The sequence below is a fragment of the Carica papaya genome, chromosome 6 (assembly GCF_054855325.1).
Source record: "Carica papaya isolate Zhongbai chromosome 6, ASM5485532v1, whole genome shotgun sequence".
In the NCBI taxonomy this organism is placed as follows: domain Eukaryota; kingdom Viridiplantae; phylum Streptophyta; class Magnoliopsida; order Brassicales; family Caricaceae; genus Carica; species Carica papaya.
In genome coordinates this window covers 28,735,987-28,747,707 of record NC_142314.1, presented here as the reverse complement: position 1 = coordinate 28,747,707, position 11,721 = coordinate 28,735,987, and positions in this window count along the sequence as shown.

Below are 11,721 nucleotides of genomic sequence, written 5' to 3'. Positions count from 1 at the left end.
TACACCAAAACCCCTCATGACATTTACATTGTCTATCTTTTCACATGCCACTCTCTTTCTTGATTTGCAAATTTGCCTTCAAATCTCCCAACCATACATGTACACTGTATGTGTATGTACATATAATGTAGATTTATTTGTCTATTGAATTTAATTTCATTATTTTTTTTTAGATTTGACAATCTTATTTTCGATGGTTTTCACATAGTCAAATTTAAGAGAAAAAACAGTTCGTTATTTAATCTTTTTGAGATGTCTACATTATAATTGGTATGAAATGTATTTAGTGGTTGATAAATAAATTAATGATAAATTATTAAATTAGTATAAAGAATCTGATATTTGTTATAATTTAATTTTAAATATTTTTTTTGTTAGAAATAGTTTACAATATTTTCTATTTAAAAAAAAAATTTGCAGTTTCTTTTTATTTTTTGTCAAAAAAAAATTAAAATTGTTATATCATATTCAAACATTTTAAAAAATAATTCAAAAAAATAAATTTAATTAATTAATAATAATAAAAACATGTTTAATATTGTTATCAATTTACTAATCTAATCAACTAGTCGAAACTATTCTCTTGAGTTATTTTTAAAAAAATCTAAAAAATATATAATTATTTTAAATTTTTTATCAGAAAAAAAAGAAAGAAATTAATTGAAAATATCATGGTCAAATCATAATGAAAAAATATTAAAAACTAAACTATAATAAGTACCAAATTTTTTGAATTAATTTGATAATTTGTCTATAAAATAATTAGAGACAATATATTTATGTTTAAATTATTATTTAGAATCCAAACTATTTGTTATATTATAATTAGATATATAACTTATTTGTGTTACAATCTACTCCTTAGACTTACAACAATATTTTAATTCATGATATTTCATATAGTTATGAAAATTTTCCTAAATACATGACTCTACTCCAAATGATAGTACTTTAAACTATCATGGTTCACTCCATGACAACCATAAGACGCGTTAATTTTTTTTTTTTTAATTTTATTATATCATACTTTTAGATAAACATGTTAACTCTCTCTTTAATATGACACCAGTAATCGATGACCCATTTGTTCAGCTTACATTGTGAACTCTAATTCCTTTATTTCTATCCAATTCTATTTTTTAACTAAATTAACTTATATAAATTATTTTTGTAGAAGAGTTAATTTCTTCCCCTCATTCGTTATCAGTTTTTTAAGATTTATTGATGTCACAAACCCTACACCTTGATGAACCATTCCATCACCGTCAAATTCGAGACAAAAATTCCAAATCTAGATTTTTGTTAAAGAAATAATCACATACTACACTTTTGGATTTTGTCTCCTCTCACTAAAGATGTTTTCTATTACAATATTAAACTTACTAACTCTAATGAAGTTTTGAATGTTTTAGTTCAAGCTTTGAATATTGATAATTTTAAATTTGTATTGAACTTCATGAACTAAAGAAAAATGACTTATCTAACTTTAAATACCTTCAAAAAGTGAAGTTTTATGTAATGAACTTGTTGCTATATTGCGTCATGTTCATTTGCGTTTAAATCCTATGTTTCTCATCATTTTCTATTACTAGCAAAATGTTTTAATTTAGTTGAGGTGGTGAATATAATTAGAAGAATTTTTCATGCTAATTAGATACTCCACCATCTTAGTTGTCTTTACACTCATGACCAATATAGTGTTGTTCACTTGGGTGTACCTCTAAAATACTAATCTTATGAATTGGTACTGTAGTTTCTCTTATCAATTTGCTTCTAAGTACTCATTCTCCATCACTACTTTAGATTACAAGTCTTTATCCACTACGCATCACAAAATTTTTATGTGTGATTTTCTCTCTTCTATATTCATATACAAATTCATCTATTTACAATAGTGAAATCACTTTAAGAATTTCAAATTATATATGTTTTTTTATGACTTACAATTTTGTTTTGTTAACTTGTATTCATAGAATTTTGAGCAATATTATTAAACAGTGGTAATATAGATTGTAAATTGTCATTGAATGTCATACTACCACCTACTTATGTTTTACTACCATTAGTAGCTATCGTAATATTAAGTGTTTATTGTTGAAATATAGTAATAGAAGCATTATACTGAACTCAAATGATTTTTACTGATGAAATCAATCTGCTTAAATAGGACAAAAATAAATAAACGATACAAAAAATAAATAATCACTAACTCACTAAAAAAACTACTAATCCACTAATTTATAATGACTGAAATTAAGAGATCACTACTCCATGGCCACTATATTAAGATACCAGTACTCCACTACTCCATAACTCCTAAATTAAACAACTATTAATTTATGACTAATAATTCTTAAATATATAATAAAATCTTAATAGTTATATTATTGCCACTAGTGAATATCATGTACTAAAAATATATCAAAACTAATAAATAACAAAGAATTAATTTGCAGTAAAAGGGTTCCCTCTCTTGTAACACCCAAAAATTTTATTTTATTTTATTTTTATTTTTATTTTTATTTTTATTTTTATTTTTATTTTGTTTGATTTTATTCTATTTTAATATTTAATTTATAAAGTTTTAATTTAATTTAATAGAAATAAAAATAAAAATAATAATAAAATAGGATAAAATTATTTTTGAGATTTAATTGAAATTGATTTCGAAAAAAAGATGTGAAAATTTAGATTCTGTGGGTGTTTTTGAAAAAAAAAATCGAAAAACGGGGGTCAAAACGTAATTTAAAAAAATAGTGCAACGTCAGCAGCCATGGTAGCAGCCCGGTCAGCAGCCCCGACCAACCAGGACACGCCGCGTGGCAGGGACGCTGACGCGGGAAGCCACGCGGGACGGAGACACGTGGGCGATCCGCGTGTGCACGATCGGACGGCCCAGATCCGTTCCCGCGCGCACAGACGACCCAGATTAAAGGCGCGCGTGGACGGCCCAGATCTCAAGCGTGCAGACGGTCCAGATTTGATCACGCACGGACGGCCCAGATCGCATCGCGATGGATGGTCCAGATTTATTTCTAATTTAATCGCGATCGGACGGCTCAGATTAAATCATGATGGACGACTCAGATTAAAAGGGGAAGATTATAAATAATCGCATCCACACCCAACCCCAAACCTTAGCCGCCAGAACCCTCGATGGAGAAGACGACCCAGCCACCGGAGGAACCCGCCGCCACCACCCGCCACCGCACCAGAGGACTTTTCGGCCGCCAAACAAGGTAAAATTTCTCTCATTGGCTCGTTTTTCGATGCTGAACCTCCCTGTGGCCAAATTAGAGCCAAACCACCAGCCGATTGGCTGAAAAACATCGCCGAAGTCCAGCGGTGCCGCCGCTGATTTTTTTAGTTTTTATCTCCAATGAGGCCCTTTCCGGTTCCCGTTTGATGTAATTTTTATACCACTGTGACCACGGTCCTTTTCTCTACAGGTTGACCGGAGTAAAACACCGACTCGTAACTTGTGTCGGAGGAGCTGCCGTACCCGAGAGCTTCACCGCCAGTAAGTCTCAGTTTTCTGGAATTTTTTTGGCCCACCGAGGGCCCCCGATGTAAGTGTGGCTGAATTCGGCCAAAAACGGACAACCCGAGACAAATCGCCGCCGTTTGCGGCAGAGCCGCCGTGCCGGAATTGCGATATTGGCCGAAAGGGGCCCTAGGTCTGATTCTGAGATTTTTGGGACACGTGCAGGTACCAGTAGCGTATTTTAGTTCTTTGAAAAAAAATTCAGGAAATTTAGGGATAACCCGCAGGCGCTCGAAAAAGCCTATTTCGGGTCCCGAAAACAAGTAAAAATTCCTCACTCTATTTCCTACCACGGTATTAAAGTGCAATAAATGATAAAATGGTATTTCATGAATCAATAGCTGTGTGAAATTGTTTAAGGTTACTAATGGAGCCCGAATCTAGTATATTTGTCGATCAGTTATTGTTTGTTCTATTTTATAGTTTTAAATGCAGTATGATGTCTGATGTTTTTATTTCATAGTTTCGTGTGCATATATCACTGTTTCATTGATTATGGACTGAATGACTGAGAACCCGATGTTGTGTGTTGTCTTGTTGGCGTGAACTACCGGTTTGCATGTTTGTATGTGACTTGATGATGGTGACTAAAGAAAAAGGGATAAAAGGTTATGTGAATTGGCAAACGGATAATGTGGACAGCTTGACTAGGTATCCTGAGAGATGGTGGACGGACCGGGTCCGTAGAGAACCCTAGTAGGAACGTGGTCTCTTATACCTGACGGGGTATGGAGACCTTATGTGTTTTGGCGCCCATATCGGACGGGGTATGGGGACGGCCCGTTTTACCCTCATACCGGACGGGGTATTGAGGTTCATGGTTTTTGTGCCCATACCGGACGGGATATGGGGACAACCCTGGAATCAGGTTATAAATGTTAAGGGTTCACGGGTAGCGGGACCCCTATGGATCTCCATGGATACTAGTAGGCTGGTAAAGATGAATTATGCTGTTTAAAGATTGAAATGCAAACGCGTGATAAATGTTGTATTATAAAGTCTATGTGATAATGTGATGATGATAATGTGTTACTTGTGTATTGTTTTATGGATCTCACCAGGTAAATGGAAAGTAAACGTTTTTATGAACAAATGGGTTTATTACAAATTATGCTCCATTGGTCGTTTTTGTTTTCTACCCACCTTTACTCCTGTGGCAGTGAGGTAGAGTGATGTCTTTACTGGGCTAGTGTAACTCACTCCTTACTTAACCATTTCAGATCAGGAAGACGTGGTTCCCGAGCCCGTTCCGCAGGAAGACGGCGAAGGGGACGCCTAAAGATCCCATAGTTATAATTGTAGTTCTTACTTTCGAGCATTTATTTTAATTAGTTTATTCCCTCATTTGTTGAACACGTTTTGGTATTGCGTAAGGGATGTTAATTGCAATGTTTAATACGCTTCCGCAAATTCAGATTATTTATCTATATATATGCCTTTCCAATATTAAATTTTTCCAGGACTGTTACAGGAAAGGCCCCATCGGAGGCAGTTTTTGATTTTTCTCCGTGGCAGCACCATCGAGCTTTACCCGTAGTTTCTAGCTCATCTGCCGATCCTTTTGCTCCAATTTGGCCATGGGAGTGTTCAAAATCAAATTTTGAGCGACTGAGAGAATTTTTTATCTTTTTTGGCGGTCGAAGGTGGCTTTGGCTGGGCAGCAGGTGGCGGTCGGCTCCCTTCTCGGCGACTGGTTCATCTTCTCCGGTGGGGGGTTGGTGGCTAGGATTAGAGTTTGGTGTGAAGTGAGATATTTATATCCGTCTCCTTTTAATTTGGGCCGTCCATCGCGTTTGATTTAAACCGTTCGATCGCGTTTAAATAGAAAATGAATCTGGACCGTCCATCGTGATTTGATATGGATCGTATAATCGCATTTAAAGAGGGAACGGATCCAGACCGTCCATACGCGTGGGAACAAATCTGGACCGTCTGATTGCGGGCATGCGGATTGCCAGCGTGGCCTCCCGCATTGCATTGTGTTAGTGTATCTTGCCACGCGGTACGTTCCCCTTTGTCAGGGCTACTGACTGAGCGGTCCTACGTGGCACATTTTTTTTAAATTATGTTTTGATCCTCAGTTTTCGATTTTTCTTTTAATAACACTCTCAGAACCCAAAATTTCACCCCTTCTTTGTATAAATATTTTCAATTTCATCATCTACTTATTTTTCTTAATTTTTACATTAAATAAAAATTATATTTTATACATTAATTTTAAATATTTAAACTTAAGTTCGGATATTACAAGCTCACCCTTTATTATTAATCATTTCAGATCAGCAAGACCCAGATTCTGAACAATAAGAAAACTAGCTAGAAGATTGTCTCTCCACTTCCCCAATTTCGAGCAGAGGTTGATCACATTTGTTTTCTTCATTACTCTTTTTTATTTAGGTCTTTCAAGAGCATTCCCGTAATCCTATTGAGAATTTTAAGAAAACTGTGTAAAAAATGTAATCGTAAACTCTAAATTATTTCCGCTAAACTATAAATTTCAGTATTATTATTACACTATTTCTGGGTTATATTGTAAGAATCTCTAATAGGGGTTCGAGCCTTTACAGAGGTATTAACATCCAACCTAACTGCCCGATGTACGGATAAGAGGAGAGCCTTCAACATGTCCTGTTTGACTGTCTAAAAGCGAGAATGTGTTAGTGTAACGGCCCCGGAATTTTAAAATGAATTGTATATTAAAAATATCAAATGCGGAAGCGAAGTCAAAAATTGGATTAACATCCCTTACACTAAAACCCAAAAACGTGCTTACAAAATATAAAAGATCAACTACCTAAAGGAGAAACTTGAAAGTAAAAACTACGAATATAACTATGGAGTCTTTAGGTGTCCCCTTCGTCGTCCTCCTGCGGAACCGGCTCGGGAACAATGTCTTCATGATATGAAATGATTAAATAAGGAATGAGCTACACTAGCCCAGTAAAGACATCACGATATCTCACCGTCACAGAGGTAAAGGTGGGTAGAAAACACAAAAAGACCAATGGAGCATAATTTACAACAAATCTTTTTATCAATAATAAAACCTTTACCATTCACTTACCTCGGGGAAATTCATAAAATAATATACGAAAGCAATAACATCATCATCATCATGAAATCATATATAAACTGTATAACATAATACTTATCAAGCCTTTCGTAATTCAATCGTTACACAATATATTTTCCTCATTTACCAGCCCACTAGTATCCATGGGGATCCATAGGGGTCCCGCTACCCGTTAAGCCTTAACACTTGAAATCGTATTCCAGAGCCGTCCCCATACCCCGTCCGGTATGGGCGCCAAAACTATAAACCTCATTACCCCGTCTGGTATGAGGGTGAAACGAGCCGTCCCCATACCCCGTCCGATATGGGCGCCAAAACACATAAGATCTCCATACCCCGTCCGGTATGGGAGACCACAATCCCGGTAGGGTTCCCTACGGACCCGGTCCGTCCACCATCTCCCAGGATATCTAGTCAGGCTGACCACATTATACAATTACCCATTTACATAATCTTTCATTCTCCTTTCCCTCAGTCAGCATTATCAATCCACATACAAACAAGCAAAACGGTAATTTATGCCAAACAGACAACATACAGCATCAATACCCCAGTCATTCAATCCATAATCAGTAAAACAGTAAAATATGCACACGAAACTGTAAAATGAAAACATCAAACCTCATACTGCATTTAAAACTGTAAAACATGCCAAATAACAATTAACCGACAAACACACTAAACTCGGGCTCCATTAGCGACCTTAAGCAATTTCACACATTCGTTGATTCATGGAATACCGTTTTATCATTTATTGAACTTTAATACCGTGATAGGAGATAGGGTGAGGGGTCCTTACTAGTTTCGGGGTCCGAACACGGCTTCACAGTGCGCCTACAGGCTGTCCCTAATTTTCTCTGAATTTTTCTCAGGGAACTGAAACGCACTACTGGTACCTGCACGTGTTCCAAAAAATCCCAAATTAGGCCAAGGGCCCATTTCGGCCAAGATCGCAATTCCGGCACGGCGGCTCCGCCGTGCTCCGGCGACGGCGATTCGCCTCGGTTTGGCCATTTTCGGCCGAATTCGGCCACACTTGCATCGATCCTTGCGATTAAACAACTCTAGGGCCCTCGGGGGGCCAAAAAATTACAGAAAACCGAAGCTTACCGGCGGCGATGCTCTCGGGTGCGGCGGCTCTCTGGTGAAGTTCGTGTTTTGGTGATTCAGCTCCGATCAACCTGTAGAGAAAAGAATAGTGATCACGGTGATATAAAAATTGCATTAAACGGAGGCCGGGAAGGGCCTCATCGGAGGCAAAAATCGAGGAGGGACGCGGCGGCGCCGCTGGGTTTCGGCCGTGTTTTCCGACTGTTTGGCCGGGATTTTGGCTCCAATTTGGCCACAGGGGAAATCAGCGTGGAAAAATGAGTCGGGGTATGAAATTTACCTCGATCGGCGGTCGAAAATCCCTCCGGTGCGGCAGCGGGTGGCGGCAGCCGGCTTCTGGTTCGTCTTCTCCAGCGAGGGCAGGCGGCTAGGGTTTTGTGGTCTGGTGTGGGGGTCTTATTTATACCCTTTTGCCTTTTGATCTCAGCCGTCCATTTTGATTTAATCTGGACCGTCCGTTTTTTATTGAATCTGGGCCGTCCGTGCGATTGCATCTGGGCCGTCCGATCGCACGCTTGATCTGGGCTGTCCGATCGCGCATACGCGGATCGCCAACGTGGCCCGTCCCGGATCGAAGTGGTCTTTCCACGTGGCAGGTCCCGGTTGGCCGGGACTGCTGACTGGGTCTACTGACGTGACCCTTTTTTTTTTTTCTTCTTCAATTTCCCGGGCGCTACAGTTAGAGATTCCTTCAACTTGACCCCAGCGCCTTCCACAGAAGGAATGTCTATGACAAAGTTGAGCTGATCATTTAATCCTTGTCGAAAGAGGAGGTAGCACAAAATTTTTGTGGTATGTGGTGGCTTTGGCAAGAGAGAAATGATCTGATATAAAACAGGAAATTTTTTATTGATCAAACATCCATCTATCTCATGCGGAAATATTTGAGTGAGTAGAAGCAGGCGAAAAAAATCTATGACCATGAAATCTACCAGCACATGTCTTGGGCAGTGCCCTAAGAATGGCAGAGATTAGAGCCTGGATTTTGGAAATTCAATGTGGACGATGCGGTGTTTGGGGACGAGGACGGCGCGGGGTTTGGCGTGGTTATCTGAAACTTGGAAGGTCGCATGTTAACGGCAACCTCTCGGCATTTTTCTGAGTGCAAATCTGCCTACCTGGCGGAACTTTTAGGTTGCCATAGAACACTACAGTTCCTTAAAGATCATGTTTCTGGACCCGACATTGTGGAAATTGATGCCCAGCTCGTCCATCAGCTTTGTTTTCTACTATAGTAGACCTTTCTGATACAGGCTTCATTATTCAGGATTATAAGGATTTAATCACTTGCATGATTAATATGTCTGTTAGATGGACTAGTAGATATTGTAATCAGGTGGCTCATAAGTTAGCTAGAGCAGCCCGACATTCTCTCTATTTTTAAATCTGAGAAAGTTTAACCCATTGCTCATTTATTTTAATGAATGTTGATTAGCTACTTCAAAAAAAAAAGAGGTAAAAAAAGATTTAAAAAGTGTTTTATGCTAATAAATTCATTCTATATTTTTTCGATTTTATCATTCTTCTAATTTTTAGTGATAGAAGGTGAATAGATATAATTTATTTTTAATTTTTAACATTATTTAGTTAGTATTCTTACAAAATGTATTTTAAAATTTTAAACTATGATCAAATATGCACATTGTTTTCTTAAAAAAAAAAAAACTAAAATTTGATTAGTGATGTTGAATATCAATTGTCATCGTGCAGTAGAGATCACTACCACTAATATTTATTATAAATTACTCTCTCGTTTTTTTATAATTCAAATTTTCGATATTTTTTTATTTATTTTAAATATTAATTTTTTTTTATTTTTAATAGAAAAAACTAAAATAAATAATATATTTTAAAAAATAAAATTTATTAATGAATGAATAACAATAAAAAATGCACAAAAATATTATTAAATTATTAATTCTTTAAGTTATTTTTAATATTTAAATATAATTTAATTGTTTGAATTTTTTATTATAAAATAGAAAAATTTAACACTTAAAATAAATAAAAATATTAAAAATAAAACTATAACAAATGATAACTTTAAATAATTAATTTAATAATTTGTCGAAAAATAAATTATTTGATAAAATTTCTCTCACTATAAAAAGATGACAGTCATATTTTACAAATGATAATCCGAAGAGCTATATATGGATTGAATTTTTCTAAATATATTATTAAAATTAATGTTTATATCATCTCATATAGTACTCTAATCAAAATAAAATGAAAATCGTAAATAAATTCATATAAATTTTGAATTTTTTTTTTTTTTTTTTTCAAACATAGCTTTCATGTAAGGTACATTTTATGACATGATTTTTATTTTTATTTTTCTAAACAAATATGATAAATTATTAATTGAGATGATGTATGAATATTATTAAAGGCTTCAATAAATCATGTTTTAGCATCCGCATGGATTGATTGAGAAAGAGGAGCGGTTGATGAATTGAATAATCCTTCTTAGCCTTGGATGTTCGTCACGTGATTTTGGTTTAGTAGCCCCACACTGTCTCATTTTCTCCATACCAATACTTTTAATCCTTCCATTATTACTTCCTACACAAACACCACCTTATTTGGTAGCCCATCAATTTGGAATTTGGTTCATATTTGAATGAACTACATCAATTTTCCTCAAATTTATTTTATTTTATTTTTTTTAATGAAATTTTAGTACTTCCGCGCACTTCTATATGTAAGACCGAGAGTGTGAATTTAAGTTTTAGGTTGCGTATCGCGTACGTTTTCATTAGAAGGTATTTTCGTCATAAATTAATAACTTTAGTCAAGCTCAGATTAAGTTATTCCGGCTCATAAATTAGAATACATCTTTAATTACTATTTAAACTTATGTTATAATTTATTTAAACACTTAAATAACCTTAATTTTTAATTCAAATATATCAAAATAATTTCTTAAGAGAAAAGAACAATTCCACTAAGAGTTTCGAAAAAAATATATATATATATCAGATTAATTTATGTGACATGTTAGGTTCAATTATTTATGTAATAGTTGATTAAACAATCAATTTTAGTGAAATTGGCTAAACTTTATTTCTCAATTATATTAAAACCTAACAACATGCTATCACTCCTAGAAAACATGAAAATAATTTCTTAAGAGAAAAAATTATTTTTATCCAAATATTATAAATAGAAATATTCTTTTTATTGATGTCCCGTAAAGATTAAAGGTAGAATAATGTCAAACTATAATTATTCATCATTATGACCCAGTAATATATAGATGGTATTTATTTCTCAGTCTATATTGAATGAATCAAAAGTTTTTTGGTTAAATCATTAATCCAAGTTTAGTCTTGATCCCATTTGATTCGAATCAAATAAAAATATAATATATGTATAATATATATATATATATATATATATAATAGAGACTACACTCATCTTCTCCCACTCCTCTCATTGTCACGTAGCTACATATAGTCTTAGTCACATTCATACAATCGTAGCCACACAACCTCAATTGTGTAACCATTATGAATAATAATTCCATAAAAGTTCTTCATAATACTTAAATATTGATTAGGTGTGGATATAACGTAATTTGATGCACTAGTATTTATGATATAAGATATACTGGTGTGAATTTTGAGTTCTACCGAATAAATAAAGAGACAGAAGTACATACCTAAAGAAAAACTAGAGACACTCAACCCCCAAAGAAAAGTGGTAGATGATTATACCATGTTCACTGATGAATGGTTCTATTACAACAGTGTCATTAGCTGCTCATACTATTCTTATGTGATGGGTGATTACTTTTTTACACTCTTTTTGCTTCTGTGGAGAAAATACCCACACTTAATTGGGAATTAACATATTAATCCTCTCATATAGCTTATGTGCCTTCGGATACTCATTAAATTTATAACATGCATCAATAATATAACCAGGTGCATTCTGATGAGAACAAAACCTGTATATTTAAATTGGCCTTGTAGCATTATTTTACTGTATG